The 27,929-nt window shown below is 36.5% G+C and overlaps 1 long non-coding RNA gene across 1 annotated transcript; it reads left to right on the top strand.

Annotated features, from left to right (window-relative positions):
* The first annotated feature begins 22,322 nt into the window (after window positions 1–22,322).
* Window positions 22,323–27,187, top strand: LOC129924173 (uncharacterized). The gene is made up of 4 exons (XR_008776148.1): window positions 22,323–23,201; window positions 25,538–26,667; window positions 26,785–26,849; window positions 27,005–27,187. It is a non-coding gene; the product is annotated as an uncharacterized LOC129924173 (long non-coding RNA).
* The last annotated feature ends 742 nt before the right edge of the window (window positions 27,188–27,929 follow it).

The raw sequence follows: 27,929 nt of genomic DNA on the forward strand, positions 1-27,929 counted from the left end.
CAAGGTTGATTTATGTGGCTGATCAACAAAATATTATTTCATGAGGATACTAGAAAAAGATGATGGATGTAAACTTGAAGTTATTTTTATATTACTACAACTTTATATTTGTTAATAATTTTTTTATTGATTATTAACATTTCATTCACTACTACTTTACACTCAGCATTCTTTCATGTCTGCACACATACATTTGAAATGCTAAATCTATGAGTGTAGAGAAAGAGTCAAAGACATTCATTATCAGCTATCAGTATATTTATTTGTATGGGGTAATTAATAAAATAAAAATAATATGTTTAAAAAAGTGGGATGTGTAACTGATTGGGATAAAACCACTTTGCTATCTGTAGAAAGGGCTTGCGCTTCAAACCTTGCTACAGCTCAGTTGTGTTTGTTAAACATCTAAAGGCATAAAGGAAACCCTTTTTCCACCACATTTCCACTAAAAGAGATTAGATCTTAGTGCACCGAGCTTGTTGTAAGCATGAAAGATGCCCTCTACACAAAAAAAATGTGAAAAAAAAAAATATTGCTTGCAGTGAAAAGAATGAGTATGGGTGTTTATTTTGTATCACTTTAATTATTCCAAATTAGTACATTCAAATACTAAATTAGGACTCTTAAAATACAAAATAGCAAATCTCTAATAACCAACCACATTATAAAGCATTTACTAATCTAACCATATGACTGTCAGTTGCAATAAAAACATTTATGTCTGCTATGCAGTTGTGTAGTTCAGTAGGGCATAAAGCCATCAATCAGTTGTTTGCAACTTTCCTAGAACATAATAAAAGTCTTCAAAAACAAAGAAGATATTACTATTTAAAGTATCACTTATCATCAACAGAAAAAAATACACTTTTTTGTGTGAAAAAAAAATTAAGGGAAATTTTCCATGATAAATAACTTTTTTACTGATTATATAATGCTACATTACGAATACCAGGCAAGGTTGACTCTTCCAGCTGAAGTCATAGAATTGGTCAGCTTGTGTGTGTGTGTGTGTGTACTGTATCGTTATGAACTGTTTTGTCATTCGTATGTAAAAAGCCTTAGTGTTCTTAATAAGGTTATTACAATCATGTTGTTCCACTGCAAGTCTATGTCAGTGATCATAAAAATGTAAAAAAAAAGCAATTCTTTTTATAAGAGAGTACTATTTTAAAAGGGGTCAATCATTTTAAAAAATCATTTGGGAGGTGTAATTGTTTATAATTAATTTTGTTCTTGTGGATGCCCGCTCCTTTCGATGTTTTTCTATTTTTACGTATTAAATACTAATATCGTGTCTATGTATAATTAGGATTATGGTCTCATTAAATAGAAATTTTAACAAGACAATCATGACAAGGATAAAAAGAAAACCTTAGAAGGCCCTATAACTACATTGCTTAGTTCATAAAGTTCGTCCATCGTGGTTCGATAATGTCAATAATGACCTCTTTTGTCACCCAGAGGGCTGAAGGCTTTGCACTGGGGTTTGGTGCCTCCTCATGTGGCTGGTGAGACCTATGTGAGCCCGGAATGTTTGGCTGCATACCGGGCAGGTTATTCCAGCTGGAGCTAGTGTCATTGTCTTGCTTTTCGTCTCTGGCGCTTTTCTTCTGCCAGCGCTGTTCTCTTTTCCTCAGCAGCCTCTGCGCCAGTTTTTCACAGCGCGACGCCATGATGCTCTGTCATGTGCCTCTTGTCTCTCAGGTGGCTGGGTCTATGTTGAACGCCTTTAGAAAAGCTTTAAGGGTGTCCCTGAAGCGTTTTCTTTGTCCACCTAGCAAGCGGTTTCCTTCCCTTAATAAACATAGCTTAGTTTAGGCTCCATTTAAAACATTTTTTTTAATTTTTCCTAATTCTTTCATTTAAAATATTTTTATAGAGGCCTACGACATTCTGTATATGACACTGACTAATAATGATTGTTTTTTAAATTTTTAGTAGGTGTCAGGTCTTTGTTGATTTAATTATTGAATATTAATGTGTCTAGTAGGTATTCAAAGTAATATTAATGGCAATGTGTGAATGTTATAATTACCTTATAACTTATATTACTTTTATTTCCCAAGCTCAGCCCAACAGACGCACCATACACACCCAGCTGTACATAAACTAATAAACGATGTGTATGATGATTTAAAAAAAAATAAAAAATCTAATGATATTGTAACGAATCTCTACTATCCAGGCTCTCTTCAAACTGCACCACACGACACAACGAACTTAAAGAACCTCACAACTCGGGGCTCCAAAGTAACAGTAACAGTTTTATTTCAAATACATTACAAACACTGTACGGTTGGCAACAACACTACACTGACTGTCCAAAAACCAAGCCTCTCTCCGGACTGACTTCACATACCGTGCTGTTTCTGACTTCTTTTTTTTTTTTTTTTAATCCTCAGCATTTATTGCTTTTTCATCATTGGGTTTGGGCTTCACGCCTCTTTTGGTGGGCTTTTTCTTACCTCTTTTCTTGGGCTTTTTGCCTCTTATTTTTTTTTTTTTTTAATTTATTAAAAAATGGTACGTGGTGTTCAGAGGTACAGGACAAAGAAAGTATTTATGGTGAAAACATTAAAGAAATATGGAACATTTAAAATACGGCAATACAATTGTTTTCCCCAATATATATATATATATATGTATGTATTAAAAAGGTGATTGATGGATATTTACAGATGATAACATATTTACATTTAAATAAATGGTGACATTTTAGAAATACACAATTACATATACAGCATAAAAAAGGTGACATGGTTATATACAGGAGGGTGGGGGGATTGTATGTAGTACATACTATGTACATCATTGGTATATATTCTTTTTAAGAAGGTGGGAGCCTTTCTTTTTTTCAAGCCATTAGAATGGCTGCCCTTATGTTGCACTTTGACCCGCTCTGTCACAAATTTTATCTACATTCCCTTGGGGCATTTGAGTTTCGTCCTGTGCCACCCCGAGAATTTCGATTCTATTAGAGTTCCAGAAACGGGTCGCCGTGCTTTTTTTTTTTTTTTTGGGGGGGGGGGAGGAGGGCTTAAATTTTAATTTTTTGGATATGGTGGTCGACCACATTTCTCAGTTCCTCCTCTAGTCTCTCCGCCGTCTTTTCTTTGTCTTTCATCCAGACATTTGTCCTTGTCATCCACACCAGTTGTCTGTATGTTGCGGCAATTATGTTGCCGAGGATGTCCGCCTCCCTCCTCCTGGCTGCCGGAATCTGGTTTGTCGTGATGGCCTGGCCACGTCCACCGGCACCCCAGTGCTCCCGGACAGTAGCCTTCCCAAGGTGTTTTTTGCTGCTTAGACGACGGGGCATCTTAGGAAAAGGTGCCCCTCATCTTCCAGTTTTCTGGTCCTGCACATTTTGCACGCTTTCTTTGTGCCTTTTCTCTCCGAGGTCGGGGTCATGTTGCGTCTGTTTTTTCTTTCGTGTAAATGCTTTGGAAGTGTTGTTTGAATGCCTCAGCTATATTTGTATTGTCTTCTTGTGTGTTGCTTAGTGTGTCTGTTATTTTATCTATGTTGCGTTTTCTTTGTATATTCTGTTCTATGGTTAGGAAGGCTTTGTTTGGCCCTTCTGTTACGTTTCTTTGTCTGCATCTTTTTTGTGCCCCTGTGTATTTATAGTCTAATAGTGTTTGTAGTTCTTGTGTTGTCTCGATGTCGATTGAGTCTTCTTGTAGTGTTTTTCTTTTCAGATGTTTTTCTTGTTGTGTGCGCTGCTTGTTGTTTTGAGTGGCTATTATTATTGTTTGTTGTTTTATGCTTCGTTTAAGTAGTGCCCAAATGTCTTCTGTGTTAGTGTTTGGGTCTGTTGTGTCGAAAGTGTTTTGTATTAAAGTTGTTATGTTTTTAAAGTAATTTGTGTCTGTTAAAAGTGAGTTGTTGAATTTCCAGTGTGGTGATTGTTTCTGACTTCGCCTCGTACTGGTCACATTGCGAGGTAACGTGAAGTGTCTTGACTCTAACACACCCTCTATATAGGGTCCATAGGCCTTCTAGAATTGGATGGAACGTCGCTTGACCTCTGGTTGATCACAATCGCCGTGACTTGTGTGCGTAATATTTACAACACGTGTATGGGTCTTTGCCGAACTGGCGTGTACTGTTTTTCTTCACGATTGACCGCTCGTCTAGCGCTGGCCTGGGGCGATTTGCGTAGTCCAAAACACACACAGCACTACTCCCATCTGTCTCACCACCAGGTTTATAACAATATTTATACAATGAAAATGACATGTGATTAATAATAATAATAAATGAATATAAATATATATATATAATGATATAGTTCAGATTAAATCTGTGGCATTTTGCGTTTCGAGAGACGATCTTTTCCCTTGGCAACTTTTTGTGTGACTTAAGAGGCCAATCCTTGATACACAGCTGCAATCGCAGGTTGGGCATATGTAATCACTAGGCGCCGTTGCGTTATCACCCCTCTTTCTGCTTATGTAGTGTATGGCATCTGCAATCCGAGACCCTTCCTTTATGCTCTCTCTTAATGTAAATCTATTCATTGCTACTTTTCCCCAGCTGCTAGTGTCGATTTTTAAGAGCCTCATGTCGCGTTTGCATAGTTCAATTTAAATACTTCAATAGTTTTTTTTAAATAGAGAAATAGTATTGACCTCATCAATATTCCATTTCAAGACAAAGATTCTGTAAACTGTTGAAGGTAACATTAGTATCTTCTAGCCAGGACGAATGTTCACCGACGATGAAGAATCAAAGTTCAGAGTAGTATCAAAACTCCCAACGTCACAACGTAGACCTAGAATTAGCGCGGGTCCTATGAAAGTGCGGGGCGTACTGCTGTCGCATAAGTGCGGAGCCCACTGCGGTCACCTAAGGTCACCCTGCAAAATAGCGGCGTATGATCAGCCACATCACCCCAATATCAATATATCTAATTTGAAATCTACTTAGTATCTAAAAATAATTGTAAGTCTTATTTTGGAGGCATGGTGGCTGAGTGGTAAAGCGCTTGGCTTCCGAACCGTATCCGGGGTTCGAATCCTGGTGAGTCCACCCAGCTGATATCAATTTTCTTAAGCAAGGTATGAAAGGGGAATTTTTTTTTAAAGTCTTATTTAAAAAAAAAAATAATAAAACCCTTTATGCTAATTATGAGAAGAAATTTTCTGGGATCAATCATGTAAACGATAATAAATGTAAAGCGTGCAACGAAACATCCCAATTCTATGCCCATGACGGTTTGTAGTTCGACTGCACACTAGGCAGACCATATGGGAGCAACACTAACTCATTTTGTGTCAACCTGGTTTAAAAAGTGTATGTTCTTTCGAAGAGCTTTGATCTATATATATTTTAATTTAATATTTTAATTAATAGTGTAAAAAAAAAACAACAGCACTTCTATTGGTTCGACGCGTTCGTTTTCTGTGGCGTGCTCGCCCGATTTCCACGCAAGGGACCGCTTCGCCCTTCACTCTCAGTTTTGTCACGCACAGATTGAAAACTAGGTCACTTAAAGTATCGTCAAGTGGAGCCAAGAATTAAAGTCGGCAAGGTTAGAGTTTTACGCACCGGTGGTAAAAGAAAAGGAAAGCTTATGAAAGTTATAGCATCTACATTTCCAAAGTTTTGAAACAAGAGCACTGTGACACTAGGTATCTCCTCAAAAGCCATATCTCTATCATGAACCCAATGAACTCTTTGGGCGCACCACCACTGAAGCTAACAGTTTAGCTCACTACAACAAACACATCACCACCACTGAAGCTAACAGTTTAGCTCACTACAACAAACGCATCACCATCACTTCTCTGAGATTCAGACTGCCGCCCGTCTCCTTCTTCCTGGTGAGTTGGCCGAGCACGCTGTCAGTGAGGGTACCAAGACCATCACCAAGTGCACCAACAGCAAAAACGTTTTGTAACAATAAGGTCAAACAAAAGCTCTTTTTACTCAACACATGCCATTTTTAGAGCCTCTTCTTGTTCCCAATTAGATCATTCCCTATACGATCGAGTCTCTTTTGATTTATCCACGTCATACTCTGTTAAAAAATAAAAGAAACTTGGTTTGAACTCTAAAATAGAACTTTCCCGAAATGAAAATTATAGATCTATTATATTATATTTGTCGAATGTCATACACAAAAGGCCTTCTTAAATGTTGATAAAAAATGTATAGCCACTTCGATGTCTTTGTTAAAAGATGGGAGGTCAACTTTTTTTGTTTAAAGCTTATATCAACTCACTCTGTCTGCCTGGTAAAATGTTTTGCACACTTTATTTCTCACATATGTTTCTAATGGCACACAATTATTATTAATATTAGTGTAGAAAAATCTAGAGCTATTACAAGTTGGATAACATAACTAATACAAAACAATGGACCTCATTCACCAATCGTAAACAAACAACATTTAGCCACGTGGTGCTCCATTTCTTCTATATAATTTACGATCTCATGTTTAATTCATGATGGTTGTCACGTGACAGTTTTTCCCGTTGTTTTATCAATAAGATCACGTGTTTCATCTAGACTCGGACTGCTAATTGTCTCTTCTAACAAAGTTTTTCCAAAGTGTGTTAGCCTACGCCAGCGATGCCCAAACTACGGCCCTCGGGCCAGATCCAGCCCGCGACGTGCTTCAATCCGGCCCGTCAAAACATTGGAACAAAATTATTTTAAAAAATGTACAAATGAGAAAGTTACGATTGATATTTTCTTTAAGTTAGAATTCTCACTCTTAATTTGGTGAATTCCATCTTTTTATTTGGTATTCTAATATTCATATTCAATATTTTTTTATTGTAAGAACACAAGTGTTGTTTTTTTTTTATGTAGATAAGACTTGACAGCTATTTTTAAAATCTTGAAAAATTCCGCTACTGTCTTGAGCTAGCCGTGTCCTTGACACATTGTGTGTACAACACAGAGCATCATTGAAGCCTCGTTTTGGGTCGTGTTCTTTTAATGTCAAAGCGATTGGTACCGTATTGTTTAACGTTTGTGATTTAATACAATGGGAAAATCTAAGAAACGAAAAGTGGATTCTGCATGTAGAAAAGTGAACAGATCTTTACTTTTTTGTGGAATTCGATAATAAGCCAACATTTTTCATTTGTAAAGAAAGTGTGGCTGTTTTTAAAGAACATAACATTAAAAGGCATTATGAAACCAAATACATAAACACATATGGTGACATTCTTGATTTGAGCCATGAAGACAAGATTGCCAAGTTACGAATAGAGATCGTGGGATTGACGAGAATATTTAACAAAAAGAGACAAGAAAATGAGTCGGCGATAAGGGCCAGCTACAGCTCACATCCTAAATAGAGCAGTGAAGCCTTTATCCAATGGCGAATGTGTAAAAAAAAGTGCTTGCTAGCAGTGATGGAAGAAATGTCCTGAAAAGAAGAATGCATTAGAAGCTGTCAGCTTTTCTCGCATGACACTACAAAATTTCCGTTCACATTAAAAGACAGAGCAGCAGAATTCGAAATGTTTTCTATTGCTGCTGACATAACCGATACCGCGCAATTCTTGGTATTTATTCGCGGTACAAACAACAATTTTGATATAAGAGTAGTTAGCAGCTATGAGGAGCATGCATGGGACTACAACTGCAGAAGATATGTTCAAAGAAGTGTCAGCCATCATAGAAGACCTTGCTCTTCCTTGGAATAAATTAGTTGGAGTGATTACTGATGGCGCTAGAAATATGCCTGGATGTCACAGCGGACTGATAGCAAGAGTTATTTTAAAAAGGTGAGTCGAATGGAACTGAACCCTTGCGGCTTCACTGCATCATTCACCCAAAATCTCTGAGGAAAGGTTTTGAATCTAGACCATGTGATGCTGATTATGTTCAGTACTGTACATTCCATCAAATCACAAGCGTTGAATCACAGAACTATCAAAGATTTTCTGACATAAATATGAAGACGTTCTATTTCACAATGAAGTGCGGGCTGGTTAAGCCGAGGAAAGGTATTAAAAAGTTTTTTTTTATTTGAGACACAAAATTGAAATATTTAGGATGGAAAAATCAAAACAAGTGCCACAACTGAACGACCCCTCGTGGTTGTGGGATTTGGCTATTTTATGCGACATCACATCAAATCTAAATGAACTCAATACCAAACTACAAGGGAATGCTTTCGCATGTGTGTGCAGACATGAGCGCTTTCCAAACAAAATTGCAACTCTTCATTCAACACTTCCAACCTGAACCACTCTACCAAATGATGAGCAGCTAAATAAAGAAAAAAATATCCAACTTCTGAGGCTCTTGATGAATAATTTCTGTGAAAGATTTGTGGATTTTTATAATTTAAAAATGAAATCCGTCTTTTTCAAAATCCATTTGCTGCCGATGTGTCAAGTGCCCGACAGATCTGCAACTGGAACTGATTGACTTACACAGCCAGACATCCCTGCTTGACAAATTTCAAGTGATGCAGACTATTGACTTCTACTACGTGTTACCTAAGAAACTTTTCCAAAGCGTTAAGGGTGATCACAAGTTTTTCAAGCATTTATTTGTGTGAATAAACTTTTTCAGTGATGAAATATGCGAAATCCATGTTACGTAATCGACTCACGGATGAACAGCTAGATTCAGTGCTCTGACTTGGTGTTTCATCTATGCAGCCAGATATTCAGAAGATGTTTTTGGATAAACTCCATGCATCACATGAATTTATGTAAGTAGGTCCACAAATAAAACTAATAAAAATAGCTTATTATATTTTTTTTTCCTTTTTGGTGATATGGCCCGCGACACGAATGCCAAAAATTAAAATGGCCCGCAGACCAAATAAGGTTGGGCATCACTGGCCTACGCGAATCCCAAGGGATGCAGAAAGAGTTTGAACGGAATGCGCGTTGCATTGCATGATTTTTGATGTTTTAAAATACTTATTTATTTTGTTCAGTTAATACATTAAATTAAAAGTCAATAACTTTTCAATCACATTGTATTTAATGTATTACAAACTAAAACACCGAATATAGAAAGAAGAATGTGAAGATGAGAATGTAGAGATGAAAATGTGGAGATAAGAATGTTAATATGAGAATGTGAATATAATAATGTGGAGATGAAATTGTGAAGATAAGAAAGTTAATGTGGGAATGTGAAGAAATGTGGAGATAAGATTGTGGAGAAAAATGACAGCTGCACCTGCACAAAATTGAAACAACTGAAAAGACAAAGGCATAACCCTCGACACTAAATTCAGACCGATGCGCTCCCTGGTCACTGCCACATTCTTATGTGTGTGAATCTTGGACGATGACTGTGGAACTAGAGAGAAAGATTCTAGCAATGAAATTTAGATGATATATATTTAATATATGAGGATCCTAGACATCCCATACAAAGTCAGCATTACAAAGGAACAGATAAGAATTAAGATCACAACGGAGATTGGACCCCAAAACGACCTGCTAACAACTGTCAAAAACCTCAAACTATAACTTTATGGCCAAATCACAAGGCCTCATTTCTTGCAAAGACCTTCCTTCATTAAACAGCAACAGAATAAAGAGGCAGACGGAGAAAGCGATGGGACTGTGGGAGGACAACGTAAATGAATGGTCGGGCCTGTAATTGAAAGAGATTCTAGCCAAGGCAAAAGATAGAGAGGAATGGAGAAAGATGGTTGACAGATCACGTGTGGTATCCTAACGGTTCAACAGTCTAGGGCACGTGTAGTGCTTGGTCTCTTCAATTATTAATTTCTGTACTGCTTCTCTTATTTCATCACAAAACCAAAACATGAATATGTTCATAGGAAATAAATTTCATGTGTTCGTATCGGCGTGTGTGTGTGTATTTGTGTTTATGCGCATGTGTATGATGATCCTATACGATCAAATGTTTCAATTCAAGTCGCTATGTTGACACGTGTATTTTGGGTCGTGTTTTTTTTATTATCATGTGCTATAGCTTAAGATTTTAGTATAGGCCTATAAGTTTCACTAGTATTTAGAAACTAGCTGTGTTGTTTTTCATTAAACTCTAAAAAAAAAAAAAAGGTGACTAGTCACTCTCTATTAGTTCACATAGCACTTAACTCAATGTTTCTCATACTGTATCCAGGGACCTCAAGAATCGGCATGACGAAAGGATTTCCACACAACATGAAAACTGTATACAATTTAAAATGAATTCTTTTCTAGAAGCCAGTTTACCCAATAGGATAATTTCAGCAACAATCGACTCGCCCCTCACTACTTGATATATATCTATATATAATATTTAAAAATGTTCCGCGACAGAAATGTCTTACTTAGCACGAAGATGATCTTTAAAAAAATCACGCCCATTACAGACGTCCGTGTGCTATATATACCCACTTTTTACCTAGAATGTTCCTCGAATAATACTATTAACTAGGGCTGACTTTTTATTACTAGATTATTTTTTTTACTGAGATGAATAGTGCGTTCTAAAAGAAAACTCATTAATATTAGCATTTTTTATATTCTTTCTTCGTATTACAAAAAAAGGTGTAAAAACTAGGAGAAAGAATTTCTGAAGCTGTTATCACCACAATACGCTGAGCGCCGGGACCCGGCCTCGAAATCAGACCGCTTGCCGGCTTGAGCAGAAACCCGCCGAGTGTTCAATTCTATCTCCAGAAAGAACTTCATACAACGCTTAAAGCTTAAAATTATGTAGGCAACACTATAAAAAAACAACAACACCAAAGACAACGGACTCTTTTTAGTAAAATTTCATTAGGCCCTATGTAATCTTGGATTCTAAATACAGCGTTAAATTAGTAAAAATGAAAAGTGAAACTTATTGCGTTTTACTTATGACCAACTTTTTTCTCACGGACCTACTGCGGGAGCCTACATCACTACTTTAGGTCCCCAGCTTCTAAGGGAGGCTCGAATTTTATCATGTACGGGTCGCCACCAGGAAATGCCTTAACCTGTTATTGGCCTATTTTAAGTCAAAGTATAATGACTTGTACTTATTTATATTATATCAATTGAAGAAAAATATTCAACGCTGAGTTTTTATTTTGTTCTAGAGGTGTGTTGGACAAATTTGTAGGCACTTCCGAATTCCGCGTATGTTAGATGATTGTGGACAGAATGCACATCTCACCAAAATACAATCGTGATAATCATTAGTTTACGAAACGTTGAAAACGGCCCACCGTCAAAGGCTTTTGTGTTTCGAGTCACTATATTCTGAAACTATCGGCCCATTAGGACAGTAAAGGTACAAAAGGAGTAAATGATTATGGTAATATTAATTCTGAAAAGACACGAATATAATGCTCTTTAAAAGAAAACAATATATGCAACGCATTAAAGAATGCATGATTTTGAAAAGCAGCCTAAGCAATCCTTTATAGAATGAATTATTATCAGCAATGTCTCGCTTTGAAAGGATCCACAAATAGGTTCACTCACACACACACACACACACACACACACACACACACACACACACACACACACACACACACACACACACACACACACACACACACACACACACACACACACACACACACACACACACACACACACACACACACACACACACACACACACACACACACACACACACACACACACGGGTATTTTTACCAATTAAGACAGGCAATTACAAAATTTGAGTGAAATAGAAAATAAAACCCTTGAAATTATGTAAGAGAGAGAGGGAGCTTGGTCTTGGGCTGTCTCCTCCCACATACTTTGGTCGATTAACACATGGATATATGTAAGACGTATATATTTTCTGTGTTGAAGATACATCTTTAACTTGTAGAAATAACACTTGGTTTTACGAATTTTGTTTTAGATACGGAGAGCAGATATCTCTTGGCAGATCAAAGTGGCAACTTAACAGCCCTGGAAATGGTGGGAGATTCTACCACATTGAATCTCAGCTGTAGGGCAGTATATATGCACCAAAGTTACCTGTAGCGACACGATTCTATAGTTTCCAAAATAAAATGAGTACTCATTTATAAGTAACAACTTCTTCACTTCTCTAGACTAATTAGCTCCACTACAAAGTTGACCCTTCGTTCTTCTTGCCAAATGAATAGATATTCGCACTTGTGAGTGGAGTTAATGTTCTGAAATCTAATATATCAGGTCCAATCGATCAATACAAAAACTAGGCATTATAAATATATTTATTTATGGCTGTGTAACGCCGAACTTTCGTAAAAGGGAAATAACTGCTTTTTGTTTACAGCAACTCTTCCCCCCTCCCGCCTTTTCCTCATTTCTTTTTTCCTTCTCTCTAAAATAAAATCTTTGCCTTTGCATTTGCTTCCTCCAATAGGACAATTCGATTGAGACCTCTTGTCACTAGGCGCGACTGTTTCAACTGGTCGTTGTGTAAGTTATATGACAACAATAGAAAAACAATCGTAGGCGGTAAAAAAAAAAGGCGTGGTGGCTGAGTGGTAAGACTTGTCTTAGGAACCGTGGTCCTGGGGTTCGAATCCAGCTGAAAGCTGGGATTTTAAATTTCGGAATTTTCGTGTGCCTCTGAGTCCACCCAGCTCTAATGGGCACCTTACATTAGTTGGGGAAAAGTAAAGGCGGTTGGTTGTTGTGCTGGCCACATGACACCCTAATTAACCGTGGGCCTCAGAAACAGGTGACCTTTACATCATCTGCCCCATAGACAACAGGGTCTGAAAGAGGAACTTTACTATGCTTTGTCTCCAAAATAAAGCAGCAATTATACATAAAACACTGAACCATAATCTTCAAATACAAAAACAAATTTAATAAAATACTCAGAATGACACAAAGATAAATGCACATTCCTCGTCCCATATGCTAGGACAAAGTTGTATAAATGCTCCTTCCCTAGCGCTATTAGAGCATGGAAAGGGTTGCCTAAGCTAGCCAGGATAACCAGTGACTTGGCAGAATGTAAGTCATTGGTTAATATGCATGACTGAATGCATGACGCGTAGGACGTGATCATGTTATTTGTTGAAGTAACGTCTGTATATATAACATAAGATAAGTACCCAGGCCATCCTGCCTCTTTTGGGACCAGGTCTCTTGGTCACGTGACAATAAAATAAATAAATAAATAAAACAAAACAACGTGTACACACACTCGTATGTGTGGATGTGTAGCAGAACAACTGGTCAAATACAGTCCTGTCCTGACTTTGGAATGTTGACCCCAACTGACCTCTTATCCTTGGCTTAAAAACAAACAACGATTCTTAGCATACATGTAGGATGGCTGCCCGGTCGCACGCTATGAGCGCTAGACTGTTGTTCGGACTTGTCGGTGGTCGCAGGTTCATACACTGCTAGCTCCCATCCCCCATCGTCTTGCGAGAGGTTAGGACTAGGAAGTAAATTATTTTCAATTCTGGAGGAACATCTGAAACATGCAAAACATTAATGTCAAACAAGGCACCCACCCCCCTTTAAAATAAATAAATAAATAAATTGGGAAAATGAAACGTGCTTATATCAATTTTCTTTAATTTTTCAATGAAAACTTCTATCATGGATTTTAAGCAGAGAATTTTATAAAATTATAAATAATAAACACTTATTTAAAAAAAAAGACAAATACGGAAACGAACATAAGACTCGACTTTCAATAAAAGGAAATTTAAAGAAGATATTAGTTTAGTCATTTGATGGAGGTGAGCTACAGAGAGTCAGAGAGAGAGGGGGGAGAACTGGAAAGATTGCAAAATTTGTTATCATCGGGTGACTATGCTCTTAGCTTTGTACTCTGGTTCATATTTGTTTTTATTATAAACGCTTCAAAGACCACTTTCAACTTTCCTTGGCTGACATAGAAGAGAGCACCTGGTTGCATGCTATACCAGTGATTCCCAAAGTTCTGAGTTGTGACTCTTTGGAGAGTATGTTAATCCTCCACTATTACATAAGATGTTCCAGTCGTCAAGAGACTGAACTAGGGTTTGGAGTTGCTCGCCAGTGATCCAACCCTCTAAATGACTTTCACATCCAGCAGGGGTAACCTCCCATGTATAGGCGGATTGTGACAGCTGGATAGCTAAGTTGATCGAGCATAGCGCTAATAACAAAAATGTCGTGGGTTTGATTACATAATGGCCTTTGTTTCACTTTTTTTGTTTGCCCAACGACTAATAGGAATGTTCAGTTCATTCTGTTATTTGAACATTAAGTAGGAATAAATTTAAAAAAAAAATTTGTAGCTTTCTTTTGCAAAAGTTAAATTTATTCACTGTGGTGTCAGCACTGACGGATGTCACCTGGTGAGGTACCTCCGCCCCCCCCCCCCTAGCTAGGTCACTTGCTATGTAACTATTAATACATAAACCATTCATCTCACCATTGAATCACCCATTCCATCAAATGATAGCGTAACTTCACACCGTAAAACGACACGAGAGCATTTACATAAAGAGGTTTCCTACTTCCCAAAAGTCAATAGTTATCCAACCTCAGTGCCGTGTTTAGAATTGAAAAGTCCCTGATCTATTTGAGAAATGGGGTCCTTTTACGTGCCGGAGATGCTAGAGGCCTGTAAGCTAGGCATCACTGCCATAATTAGTATCTCCAGAATCTTGATATCCCCCATTCACACGCCCTATGAACTAGTAAAGTTCCCCTTTCAGACCTTGCGATCTATAGGGCAGATCGATGTAATGGTCATCTGTTTCTGTGGCCTACGATTAACGAGGGTGTCATGTGGCCAGCACAACGACCAACCGCCTTTACGTTTCCAAAACTAATGTCAGGTACCCTTCCCGAAATTAAGAATCCCAGTCTTTACCAGGATTTCAACCCGTGACGCCCGGTTCGGAAGCCAAGCGCTATACCACTCAGCAGGCCTCCTCCGAATGAGCTCAAAAAGAAATAAACACTTAATGTCATAGAAGATTCATTCTTCTCATGACAGTGCTGCAATTTTATCTCCTTTCACTTCGCATCATGTAAATCTAATTATGAAGATAACGGAGACATTGTTCCCACTCCAGGCCACGGATTTTGTTCACTGTCTTCTGCTTGACTGATGCATAGATATAGGGTCACATGTCACGCTCTTCAGGATAAGAAATCATTAGAAATCTATCTTCTGCGTTTATCAAAGTATTTTAGTAGGCCTTAAAAAGGGAGTGGGGGCGAATTTCTTGATTTTACGTTTAAACGTTACAAAAGCGTTTGTTTCCCTCTCTTGTTATTATTCATCCTGTTTGGTTAAAACAAATGTTCGAAGGTCATGGCCGCTTTAGTTTTTGGAATGTTCCAGTTTCAACTGAACATTTCAAACATTGTAAATTTTGGTGTTTTATTTGTAAGTCACCTGCTGCCAGGTGCTCTCTTCTATGTCATTTAAAGCAAGCTGACCTTTAAAGCGTTTCGGGGAAAAAAAAAGGGGGAGGGGGTATTTCAGCTCACTAAAAAAATATTGCCTTTGGCATATGGTAGTTGTCACAGCTTTCCTATTATATAACTATCTACTTATAACTCGATAGAATCTACCTTAAGTCTCGATACGTCTCTATGTGTCCCTGGTTCAGCTGTAGTTAACGAAATAAAACAATTAAATCACTAGATCAAATACATAAACTCTAATGATCTTTACGGCATATCACACAAGCTGGGCTCTGTCTAATCACCCTCTGAGAACAAACACACTTCCGGTAAATCAATATTTAATCATGTTTATTTAGGCAACCGTTTACCGGGTAGCCAACTAAAGAGACTTCAATTTAGGGGTGTGGCTGGGTGATAGTGTAAAACAGTGATGCCCAAAATACGGCCCTCGGGCCAGATCCGGCTCGCGACGTCCTTCCATCCGGCCCGCCGAAACGTCAGCACAGAGCGTAGAAAATCTTCCCCCTTCCGAAAATAAAAGATGAAAATGTATTTTTCCCTATGTTAGGACAGTCACGCTTTCATAGATAGATTGGTACCATGACCTTTTAAACTTCAATGTGAAATCTTCCTGGAAAAGTGAACGGACCTTTACTTTTTTTTTTTTAGGAACATGATAGTGAGTCAACATATTTGTTTTATAAGATACTGTGGATGTTTTAACAACAACAACATAATATGAAACAGGCATATCTGGTACCGCTTAACTCTTGGTATTTACGGTATAAGCAGCAATATTGCAATAATAGAGGAGTTAATAGCTATAAGGAGGATGCATGGGACCATCACGCAAAGACCTGTTCAAAAAGGTTTCAACCATCATAAAGGATATTTTTCTTGGGAGAAATTTATGAGAGTGACTACTGATGGCGCCAGAAGTATGGTTGGATTCCACTGTGGACTGGAAGCAAGAGTTATTAGAAAGGTTGTCGAGTCAAATTGAACCAAGTGTCTGCAGCTTCATTGCTTTATTCACCAACTAAACCTCTGTGACAAGGGTTTAAACCTGGAGCAGATGATAAGGTACTAAAACGTTTTTTTTTTAAATCAATATTTGAGACAGAGCATTCAAAGCAAGTATCTCAACTGAACTACCACACAAAGTTGTGGGATTTGGCTATTTGATGAGACATTACATCACATCGGAATGAACTCAATATCAAACTACAAGTTGATTTCTCTTAGCATGTCTTATGCTGACATAAGCGCTTTCGAACAACACTGCAGCTCTTCATTCAGCAGGGGAAGGGGTGCATCTTTTCAAGTTCTAGCCTGTACCTCTCTACAAAAATACAAGCAGCTTAATATGTCTAACCCAAAAAGATCAAAAAAACGATCTAATTTCTGAGGCCAATGAAGGATTATTCACTGAAAGATTTATCGATTTTCACATTTTTAAAGAATGAAATAAGTCTTTTCGAAAATCCATTAGCGGCTGATGTGTCAAGAGCCCTGTCATCCCTGTAACTGGAACTGATTGACTTACAAAGCCAGACATCACTTCTTGATACATTTCTAACCATGCAGACAATTGATTTCTACTCCGTGGTGCCTGCAGAAACTTGTCTAAATCCCCCGAAACAAGAGTTAAGGATGGTCACCTTGTTTACAAGCACAAACTTTTTCAGTGATGAAACAGGCGAAACCAATATTAAATCCTCGTATCATGGACGAGAGTCTGGATTCAGTGCTCTGACTTAGTGTCTCATCTATGCAGCCGGATATTCAGAAGTATGTTTTCGAATAAATTTCTAAATAGCAATTAATGTGTGAATAATTACATAAAAATGATTTCAAGTCAATTTTCTTTCTTTTTTATTTGATCATTTCGGTGGTGTGGCCCGCGACACGAGTGTTAAAAATTAAAATGGCCCACGGACCGAATTAGGTTGGACATCACTGGTCTAAAATGTGAAAATGTCCGGCTTTCAATTGTTGTATACTACAAAGCCAAATTATAACGCCACCTAAATCAATCTTTTACATCTTCTTCTTTAATCACTTAAACTCACTCACTAATGATGAATTGAATGGGAGATGGGTTTTGAATTATAATCATTTGTGTGACCAGAAATACACAAATCGTTTAGAGAACAGAAATATTGCATTCTACGTGGATTCTTAGAACGCTCATACGTCCACCTAATCTAATCCTAATTCTAACTCTAATTTAGCCGGACATCTTTTAAAAAAATATCCATATAATAGAGTACCAAAATCAGTCTCAAGTCTTACGTAACAATCTCTTGTTTACTTCTACTCTAATGAACTGGGTTGCTATAAGAATACTTCTTATCTTATCTTATAAATTACATACGTTTCTCAAAAAGATAATTACGTCCTAATCGAATACATTTGTTAATCTAGTCACGCGTGTTAATTAGGAACTTAAACTCTCAGGTTTTTGTTTTTCCTGGCTGATTCAGGCAATCTATTTTATGCTCTAATGGCACTATGGAGAAGAAGTACTTGCAAAAATTTGTTCTAGTATATAGGATAAGAAATGTACCTTTATCGTTGTGTCTGAGTTTCTTTTTTTATTGAGTTGTATTTTTGCATTTGTAAGTTATGGTTCAATGTATTATTGCTACTTTATTGTCATTCTTCTGTGCTAAAGTGTCTATAAATTGCGTGATTTGACTATTGGCGTTACTCTAGTCAGATCTGAATATTTGTTTGCTATAAATCTCGAGGCCGCGTCTGTTCGAATGTCTTCATGTTTTCTTCAGTTGAAGGTTTGCAAAATGTTTTACGTTCGTATGTTCTTTCAGATTTGAAGATAATTTTATCCGAGCTCAAACATCGAGCAGGTCAACGCAGGATGGCAGTGGGCAGGGTATAAACCAAGGACCAATGGGACCTTTCGAATGACAGTCGAGTGTGCATACCACACGCCCAGGCAGCCAACCCAAACAAAGGACGCATATTGAGATATTCTAATATTCACATATACTGATCTCACATAAATTAAATACACGATTTGAAATTCTGAAATCGGAATAAGAAAAAGGGAAAACATAACATAATCTGAATATTCTGAATGAACTTGTTTGACATCTTGATTAAGTTGCCAGCTTTGAAGGACGTGGTCAGCATTCTCTAGATCAGTGTTTCCGAAACCGTGTTCCGCAGAACTGTAGGGTTCCGCGATGCCTGAATAGGTGTTCCGCGGACTACTAGAATAATTAACTAGTAGGCCTGTTGTTACCGGTCGTTGACTTGTAGCACCAGACTGCTGGAAGACAACTAAACCGTTGTTAGGCGTAATGCATCTTAACTTAAAAACTTCAAATAACTTGAATAACTTCCTTTTGTGAACAAACTAAATAACATTTTAATTATAATATAGACAAAATCAACTTGTGATTAATGAAATAGATGTAGTAGACCTAAGTAATAATTCATATTTCTTAACAAAATCTAACTCACTACAATAAATCAACCGTTAAGTCTTCCGTTCTTGAGTCGTCTGTCCTAACTAAGACCAAGTGACGTCAATCACGGTCAATGCCACCTATATTGCATCATTCACAACCGCTAACCTCTCCCCACCATCACCATATAAATACATACAAACACACACTCACACACCATAACAAGGCCACCACGTGAATAGAAAAAATAAGCGAAGTGCTGAGTTAAATACTCAGAACGTGCGAAGTGTTCCTTTAAGGTAGGGTCTCAAACTCATTTCAGCATGTGGGCCGCAGTGGGAAGTAACAACCAGTCAGCGGGCCGCACCACGAAAAGAGTATGTTTTTCCATTAAATTTTACGAACACTGCAGTTAAATGCTAAAATAAAGTTTTTATAATTATTAATTACATTTAGTGTAGTTTATAACATGCACAGGCAGTTTAGATTACTAAAATAAGTTGACGTTGTGTCTGTCACTAGTAAAAAAGCAGAAACTGTATTCCCCCCCCCCCCCCAAAAAAAAAAACTATAATTACTAGGCCACTTGCAGTTAGCTCGTCACTCATGTTTCTGTCCACTCATCTGAGAGCGTTTGGCAGAGACCAGACCATCGACGTTAGGCATGCAGTCGCGTGTAGTGGCAAGCCGCAAGGTCAGTCTTGATCGTAATGCTGTTTTGTTGATCTTCATTCTGGAGAAAAACTGTTCGCAAACGTACGTACTCCCAAACATCGCTAGAATTCTAGCAGCTGCGCAGAATTAGTTTGGAAACTTCTCTCTGGGAAGAAACTGGTAGAAAATCTGGAACGCCAACATCAGCGTATATTTGCTCCAGAACAGTGTCACACTGCAGGTCCAGTAGATCCATCTGGACTTCCTCTGGAACGTTGTTCACGTCAACTGCGATACAGCAACTCTCCGTATTCCGTTTCTAAATCAGCTAGCAATGACACAAACTGTCTGTGGTTGACCCCGTGCACGTATGAAGTTCACCGTCTTCACGACAACATCCATCACGTTCTTCATTTGTAGACTTTTGCCACAGAGTGCTTCTTGGTGCTGAATGCAATCTATGGCTGCAAAAGGTCCCGGCTGATTCCGTTTCTCTACAATTAATCCAACAACACCAACCTTCTCTGAACACATTGCTGGTGCACCGTCCGTAGCCACTGAAACAAGTTTTTCCCACTGTAGCCCACACCTGTCACTACAAGCTTCCAGATCTTGAAACACGTCTCGTCCAGTCGTCTTTCCTTTCATGGGTAGTAAGTCCAATAGCTCTTCAACAATGTTCAAGTTTTCATCGACCCCACGAATAAATACAGCACAGTATGCGGTGTCTGTTACACCAGTAGACTCGTCTAGTGCAATGGAATATGCTACAAAGTCTTTTGCAGCGGCAATCAGTTGCTGTTGAACATTTGTCGCTGACTCGCTAGCGGCCAGCGGTTAGAATCAGGCCACCGTTCACCCAGTTTCTTCTGAAAGCCTAAGCGGTCGGTGGGCGACAGTGACACCTCATTTACTGATTTATGGAGTTGTAAATCATTTCACGGCTTTTATGTGGTCATTGTAAATTTTATCTATTTTTTTTTTTTTTTGAATTTGCGGAAGTGTCCGCGGGCCACACAAAATAGTTTCGCGGGGCCACTTGTGGCCCGCGGGCCACGTGTTTGAGACCCCTGCTTTAAGGAAACAGTTTGTGAAACACTGCTCTAGCGACACACGTTTAGTTGCTCATGCAATAGCGCCGACTTTTATCTAGGTTTGCTCTCAGTGGACAGTGACTTGAAATACCCTCCCCTCTTAAAAATTAGTATATGAAAAAGAAAATATAAAAAAATACTTTTAGAAAAAAACTGTACAAACTTTTTACCAGACAGACAGAGAGAGTTGATATACGCTTAGTAAAAAAAAATGTGTGGCCGCCTGTTCGAGTGATATGCGTTTTAATGCTAGTCGTCAATGACGTCATCCCCTGACGTCACGCATGAGGTTTGGTCTGGAATGAATTATCTTCATTTCAAAATAAGTGTACGAAACTTGAAAAAACAAAACTTTAAATTGGGAGATCACTTACACAATCAACCTGTCTTTACAAAGCTTATATCAACTCACTGTCTGTCTGGTCTAAAGTTTTAACACGTTATTTCTCCCATACCCATTCTTGGATCATGCTTTAACTTTGCACAATTATTCCTTGGTGACGTAAATACATGAATCGATAACAAAAAATTAACCAATTAATCAATGCATCCTCTGTTTGGGACCCCTCAACTCAAGAAAACATTAAGAAACTAGAACAGACACAAAATAGAGCAGTGCGATTCATAACAAACGAATATTCACATTTGACTAGAGTAACACCTTTAGTAAAATCACTAAATTTAGAAAGCCTTCAAGACAGAAGGCTCAAAAGTAAAGTAGCAATCATACATAAAACACTGAACCATAATCTTCAAATACAAAAACAAAATTTAATAAAATACTCTGAAAGACACAAAGATAAAGGCACATTCCTCGTCCCATATGCTAGGACAAATTTGTACAAATACTCCTTCTTCCCTAGTGCTATTAGAGCATGGAATGGGTTGCCTGAGCTAGCCAGGAAAACCAGTGACTTGGCAGAATTTAAGTCATTGGTTAATATGCATGACTAAATGCATGACGCGTAGGACGTAATCATCTTCTTTTTTGAAGTAGCGTCTGCATTATATAAGATAAGATAAGATAAGATTTTTAAGTACTGGTAATTAAATATTTTGTTTAATGCCAACAAGGGAAATTAATCATTCAACAGTCACAGATATGCTAAATATGTAGGGTTTCGTCCCCATAGATAATTGTGCACGTTATTTCTCCCACATCTATTTTCGGATCAAGTTGAAACTTTAAACAATTATTTATTTTTTTTACCTAAAAAAACATGAATCAATTAAAAGTTAACCAATTTGCCAATGGACCTCATTCACCAATTGTAAACAAACAACATTTAATCACGTGATCTTATTGATAAAACAACGAAAAAAAAACTGTCACGTGACAACCAACATGAATTAAACACGAGATCGTAAATTATATAGAAGAGATTGGTGAATGAGGTCCATTATATATTGGTTATCAATTATTTTGATATGGAAAAAATAAAATATCTTCTACAATATTGAAATTTATTGTTGCGAAGGTGGAGTTCTTCCTCCTATAAAAGCTTTTTTTTTTTAAAAGTATTTCTATATTTTGCCTTTTTCTTGTTCCTATTGTGTCCAGATAGTGTATCCAGTACTTCTGAAAGACCTTTTTGTTCCAGGTTATTTGCATTGCTGGATAGGAGTAAGATCATTCAAAAATCTATTCAGAAAAGCAACAAGTACACTACAAACTTAAATTCCTGTTTTTTTTTTTTAAATTAGATTTTAGATCTATATCTAGACTTAGCTATCACAATGACTTGTTCAATTAAATGAATCATCTGAACATGTTAAGAGGTGGAGAAGTTAACAACGTACACAAATCATTCGTATAATGTTTTATATGTTTCGGATGTTCCTTCAGGACGACGGGGGATGGGAGCGGGCAGGGTTTGTACCCGGGACCCTCGATGAATCTGAACGACAGTCCAGCGTGCAAACCGCACGCACCGGGCAGCCATCCACGACCAGGCAGCCATTCAAACAATGAATGACAATTGATCTATATTTGTTTTGATAGTATTCCTTCTTATTTAGATCGATCTAAAATTACTTAATTCGAGATCATCTAAAATTTAGAGCATTTAAAGTTTAAAAAAAAAAAGAAAAAGCGAAGACCAGAAAGTGAGGACTTAAAATTATAAATGATGGCTCCCCATGTCTCAGAAGACAATGGATGCTCCCATTAGATCTATAAATACGAATTAGAAAAAAAGATGACTTCCGCTACAAGTGTTTATTATTGACGTCTGAAACTTAACATGACTAGCTAGCTCTATTGACTATTAGACTTTAATTTACAGTCTGGTATATAGACGCTAGATATTTCATCACGGTAATCTAGATTTATATAGTTACTAGAATCTACTCTAGTATTTCCTGAATCATTCATAAATTTCATACATTTATTGTTTATAAATCGATGGCGATGAAGACCATGTCATGCGCATGTCCAGCCATAGGCCCTATGGCATACGGGCATAGGCATAGCATGATGATGATGATACTAATGATAGCCCAGATAGACTCACTGGCAATATAAGTTTAAAAGTTGTAAGTTACAAGTAACTACAGTGACTAACAGTGACAGTCTGAGTTAAGTTAAGAGTCAGAGACAATCTCTTACTCACACTCATCAGTGAGTAACACTTACAGTGAGTCACAGATTAATTTAATCATTTAATCTGTTTTTTGTGATCTTTTGTGAATCAACAACCCATCAGGTACGTAGATATTTCATTATTCTACTGAAATGTAAGCTTATTACAAATAAGTTTGATTGCAATATCCTAATCGAAGTGCTTTTTTATTACGAGGTTACTAAATTTAACCATTCAATCATGACGTCACGTGAAGCGTCTTGAATACAATTTAGTCTTAAATCGTAAAGTTAATAAATTTTAAAGCCTGTTACTAAACAAAAAGTTTATATTTCTAAAACAATTATGTTGATGTAATAGTAGACGTGTGTAGGGATTTAAAAAAAATTAATTTGTTTTTATTTTGAGAAGTAAATTGGATAAGGCATTGAGGTGCTCCATGGGACCCTGTGTTGGTGTTTTCCATGCATAAATTGTGGCGTCACATGTAGCGTCTAATACGAGTTCAGGATTTGTTAAGTTTTCTGTATTCATGGAAAGTTTCAATTAAGATTAAATGATTTTAATATATGTAATAAACTATTTTCATAATCATTTTAAATGAACATTTTTTTTTGACATCTTTCATTTTATATTTTTTTGTAATTTTACTTTACATCGTTTGGGGCGTTTCAGTGGACACTACTCCGTTTATTTACAAATGGTGTCCTAGTTTACGTCTGTTAAGTCCAAATAGATTTTAGTGATACTTTGTTAAAGATTTTACAGTGTCAGTTAATATTAGCTACATCTAAAAGAAATAAAGCAGTACTGTTTAAGAAACATTAAATAATTAAAATTTACTTATTCTGTAAATAAGATTTAGAACTATTTGATCTTTCGTTTGAGGCTCATCTCAGACACTTGTCTTTAAAACTTTAAAAAGCTAAACTCTAGATCTAGAAATCTAGACCTCTAGACCTAAATCTAGATTTACTCTAGATCTAGATCTAATTATGTAATTCATTATCTACATTTACTCTAGATCTAGACCTAGATCTAATTATGTAATTCATTATATTATAGCTAGATTTACTCTTGATCTAGACCTAGAGTAGAGTACAAGAGTCTAGAATAGTCTAGTCAGTCTAGATCTAATTCAATATCTAGATTTAGATCTAAACTAGATTATTAGATTAGAAATCATTAGATCTTTTATGAATCTAGACTAATGACTCTAGACTAGGTCATTAATGACTAGATTTAGATCTAAACTAGATTATTAGATTAGAAATCATTAGATCTTTTATGAATCTAGACTAATGACTCTAGACTAGGTCATTAATGACTAGATTTAGAATCTAATTCTAGATTTAATAATATATTTTTCTTTAAATTGACAAGTATCTAGAAAATTATCTAGATCTATATTATAGACCTATTCTATATTAAAATGTAGATTATATCTAAAACAAAGTTTGGTTTAACCTGCACTTAATTTCCATTGTATTGTTTATACAGTATATTCAATTATATTGTATTCAGTTCTTTCAGTCTTAAGGGGAGGTATCCCTAGAGAAAATTGAGTTTTAGGTCTAGGATATCGATTTTTAACTAATAACATAATTAAGTAGATCAATCATTTTTCTTTACATTACAATCATTTTTATTGCTTAAATCTGTGTCTAAAACATGTTTTTTAAATGTTTTTGTAAGGTCTATGAGACAAAATCTTAATAAAATTTATACTTTAAACTCATTTTTCTCAAAATGTTAGTTTTTGCACATGTCATTGTGCTTTACTAGGAATTTCTCCTAAACTACTTGATAGATTTTGATGAAATTTGAAACACTTCTTAAGGACATCATTAACTTTACTCGTACAATGATTTTTTTTCAATATTTTATTTACTTTTTTTTTTAAAGAATTTTTAATTAATATTTATCCTGTTTTTTTAGGTCTAAAAAATACAAAAAATTCAAAAATTTGTAAAAAATTTAACATACTTAAATCCTTAATTCTGACGTTGTATCAATTTAGTGGATCCTTTTTTCTTATCTTTTAATTCAATTTCATGTATTTCTGATCAATAGTTTTTACAAAATTCAGACTTTTAATTTGTATACAATAAACAATATGGCCGCCGTTACCATGGCAACCATCATTCAAAATACTTTTTTTTAGCATTATTTATTTTAGAATATCATTATATGTTACCATAACAAATTTCAAAGGCCTAGCTTCAGAAATAACAAAAATAAGATTTTCAGGGATACCTCCCCTTAACTTAAGTTAATATAATTAACAGTACTAGTCCTATACTATTGATTGAGTCTATCCCTATCAAGCAATTATGGGCATTACTAGACTAGATTTAAATAATGCACCAATATATAATATATGTTTATGAAAGTTATTAGTAGGCCTATATATAATAGATCTATTTATTTTGATACTTATACATTTTTATAAATTACAGATTTCAGTAATGGAGTATCTGTTAGAGTTTCAAGGCGTCTACAAGCCAAGAAAGACTCTAAATTTACAAGCATCAAAGCCTGAGCCGTGTTGCTGTTTTAGAGTGGAGAGAAAAGGAAAGGTTAAGAAAAGCTGCATACAGGGCCTAGTTAAGCCCACATGAAGAAGCTTGGATAAACAGAAAACGCAAAGAAAGAAAACAGCAAGCTAATAGTCCACTTAATGTAATCTCAGCAGAGGTTGATGAATCACTAGGTACTGGATTCCAGACTCCAGTGGCAAAAAGAATGGCTGTTTCAAGAGCTTTGATGAAATTGCCTAGATCACCCAAGAAATATGCTGCAGTTTTTGATGGTCTCACACAAATATGCTCCCCAAGAAAAAGTAAAGCTGTCAATGACATACGCTTTCTGCGCCTACCTGAGAGAAGAAAGCTCATCTTTCTAAACAACATTAAAGAAAGTATCAAAACCTAACTACACTCCACCAACAAAAAAAAAGTCAGATGTCTAGTGCTCATAGACATGTACTCTGCAGTATCCTTAGTAAGTACAAGAAACTCAGAGGTTGTGCTACTCATTTCTAACATTTTGGTCTTCCAAGAAGTTTTTTGTCCAAGTGCAAATCAGAACAAATTGCAAGAAAAAAAACGAAGTGATTGCATTGCACAAAATGCCTTGGAAACAATATTCATTTTTTACAGTAGAGAGGATGTCTCAAGAACTGATCCCTCTCAATCATCTGTTAGGGTTAGGAAAACAGGAAAACGTTTCATGCAAAAGCTACTTAACATAAGATGCAGTCTTGCTTATGTGAGTTCTGTTTGAAGATTTTTCTTTATATAGAGGGCATTAATAAATTTCTGATCAAAAAAGGACACAGAGAGCTGACATTAAAAAAATCCAGCTTCATCACTCGACGGTGATGGTACACTGCGAAAGGTAACAAAGTGGCGACCAGTAAATAAAGAAGGATCTTTCAATGACCTAGTGAGAGGTATAACATCTAACACTATTGCTTACAGAAATAGAAGCTGTTTCTGCTTTCCATGCAGAAATTCATATGGCAGTCAGTGCCTGCATGATGAAATATGTGGATCTTGGAAGGTGTTCAAACTTCAGAAACAAAATGGTAAGTACTTGTATTTATTTATTTTTAAATAGCACTTTGCAATTATCTGAGAAAAAACATTATTCATTTTAACATTACCTAATTGATTTCTAAATGAAATTGTTTCTTTTTCTTCAGTAGTGCAATCTCAGTCAAATCTTGAAGACTCTTTGGATGTCAGTCCCATATGCTCAAATTCAAAGGTAAAGAGCTTTTACATATAAACATTTTAAAAATTTTCATTGAATCTTATGTTACCTGTATTGTATAAGTTGTTTTTTAATAATATACCCTGCTAAATAATTTTAGACTCACTTTAGAAATTAAGTATTTCAGCCCCATGTTGTTGTTTTTTCAGGCCCAAACAAATTCCTTCACTAATCAAAAGTACATTGTAAATAGCTGTGTGATTGTCAAGTATGGGGAAATATTCTATCCAGGTATAATTTTTTGCACTGTGTACCTTTTAATTTCAATAAACAAGTTCAAAGTATGTTTTAGATTGAAGTATTAACTTTTCAACATTGCTGGTAATTTTTTTTCTTACAGGTGTTGTGATAGAAGTCCTGGATGATCAGCGCAGAAATAATTTTTTAAAAAGGCACAGACAGACCTGCCTACCGTTGCGCAAAATGCGTATTCGTTACGCAAAATCTCCCAAAAATGACCGTCAGTACGCAAATACGCTTTCAACCCGTCGCGTTACGCATTTCGTATCCTTCCCCCCCCCCTCTCTTGCCTAGCTTACCATCGGTCACAGAGGTCACGCTAAGCCGTCCTGTTGAGGGGGGGGGGAACAGAAAAGGTGGGGGAACACATTGTGTTCAGATCTATACGTTGATTGGTTCTTAAAAGCATAGATTTAGTCTAGAAATGAAGAACGCGAGAGTGAGGGAGTGGCGGGTTGGTACCGTCAGTTAGCTGATACACCAACGTGACTTTTTTTTTGTAAGTTCATTAGTAGAAAATAATTATGTTGAATCCCTGATTCCCGTATTCATTTGTATAGAAAAAAATATCGAAGTGCTATCGATTCAAAACACATTGAGTGACATTGTAGATATCTAGTCTAGATCTAGATCTGGATTCTAGATCTAGAATCTAGATAACTTGTTATACAGGAATAGACATTACGACTGATGATTACGTTATGTCATGAGTCTCTACATTACTCTACAATCTAGATCCAATTTAGTTGCAGTATGATTTAGATTGACTAGATCTAGATCGATAACATCTACTACCATCTAGTCTAGATCTAGACTAGATTAAATTCTTAGTCT

This window comes from Biomphalaria glabrata, unplaced genomic scaffold (genome assembly GCF_947242115.1).
Source record: "Biomphalaria glabrata unplaced genomic scaffold, xgBioGlab47.1 scaffold_19, whole genome shotgun sequence".
Taxonomy (NCBI): Eukaryota; Metazoa; Mollusca; class Gastropoda; family Planorbidae; genus Biomphalaria; species Biomphalaria glabrata.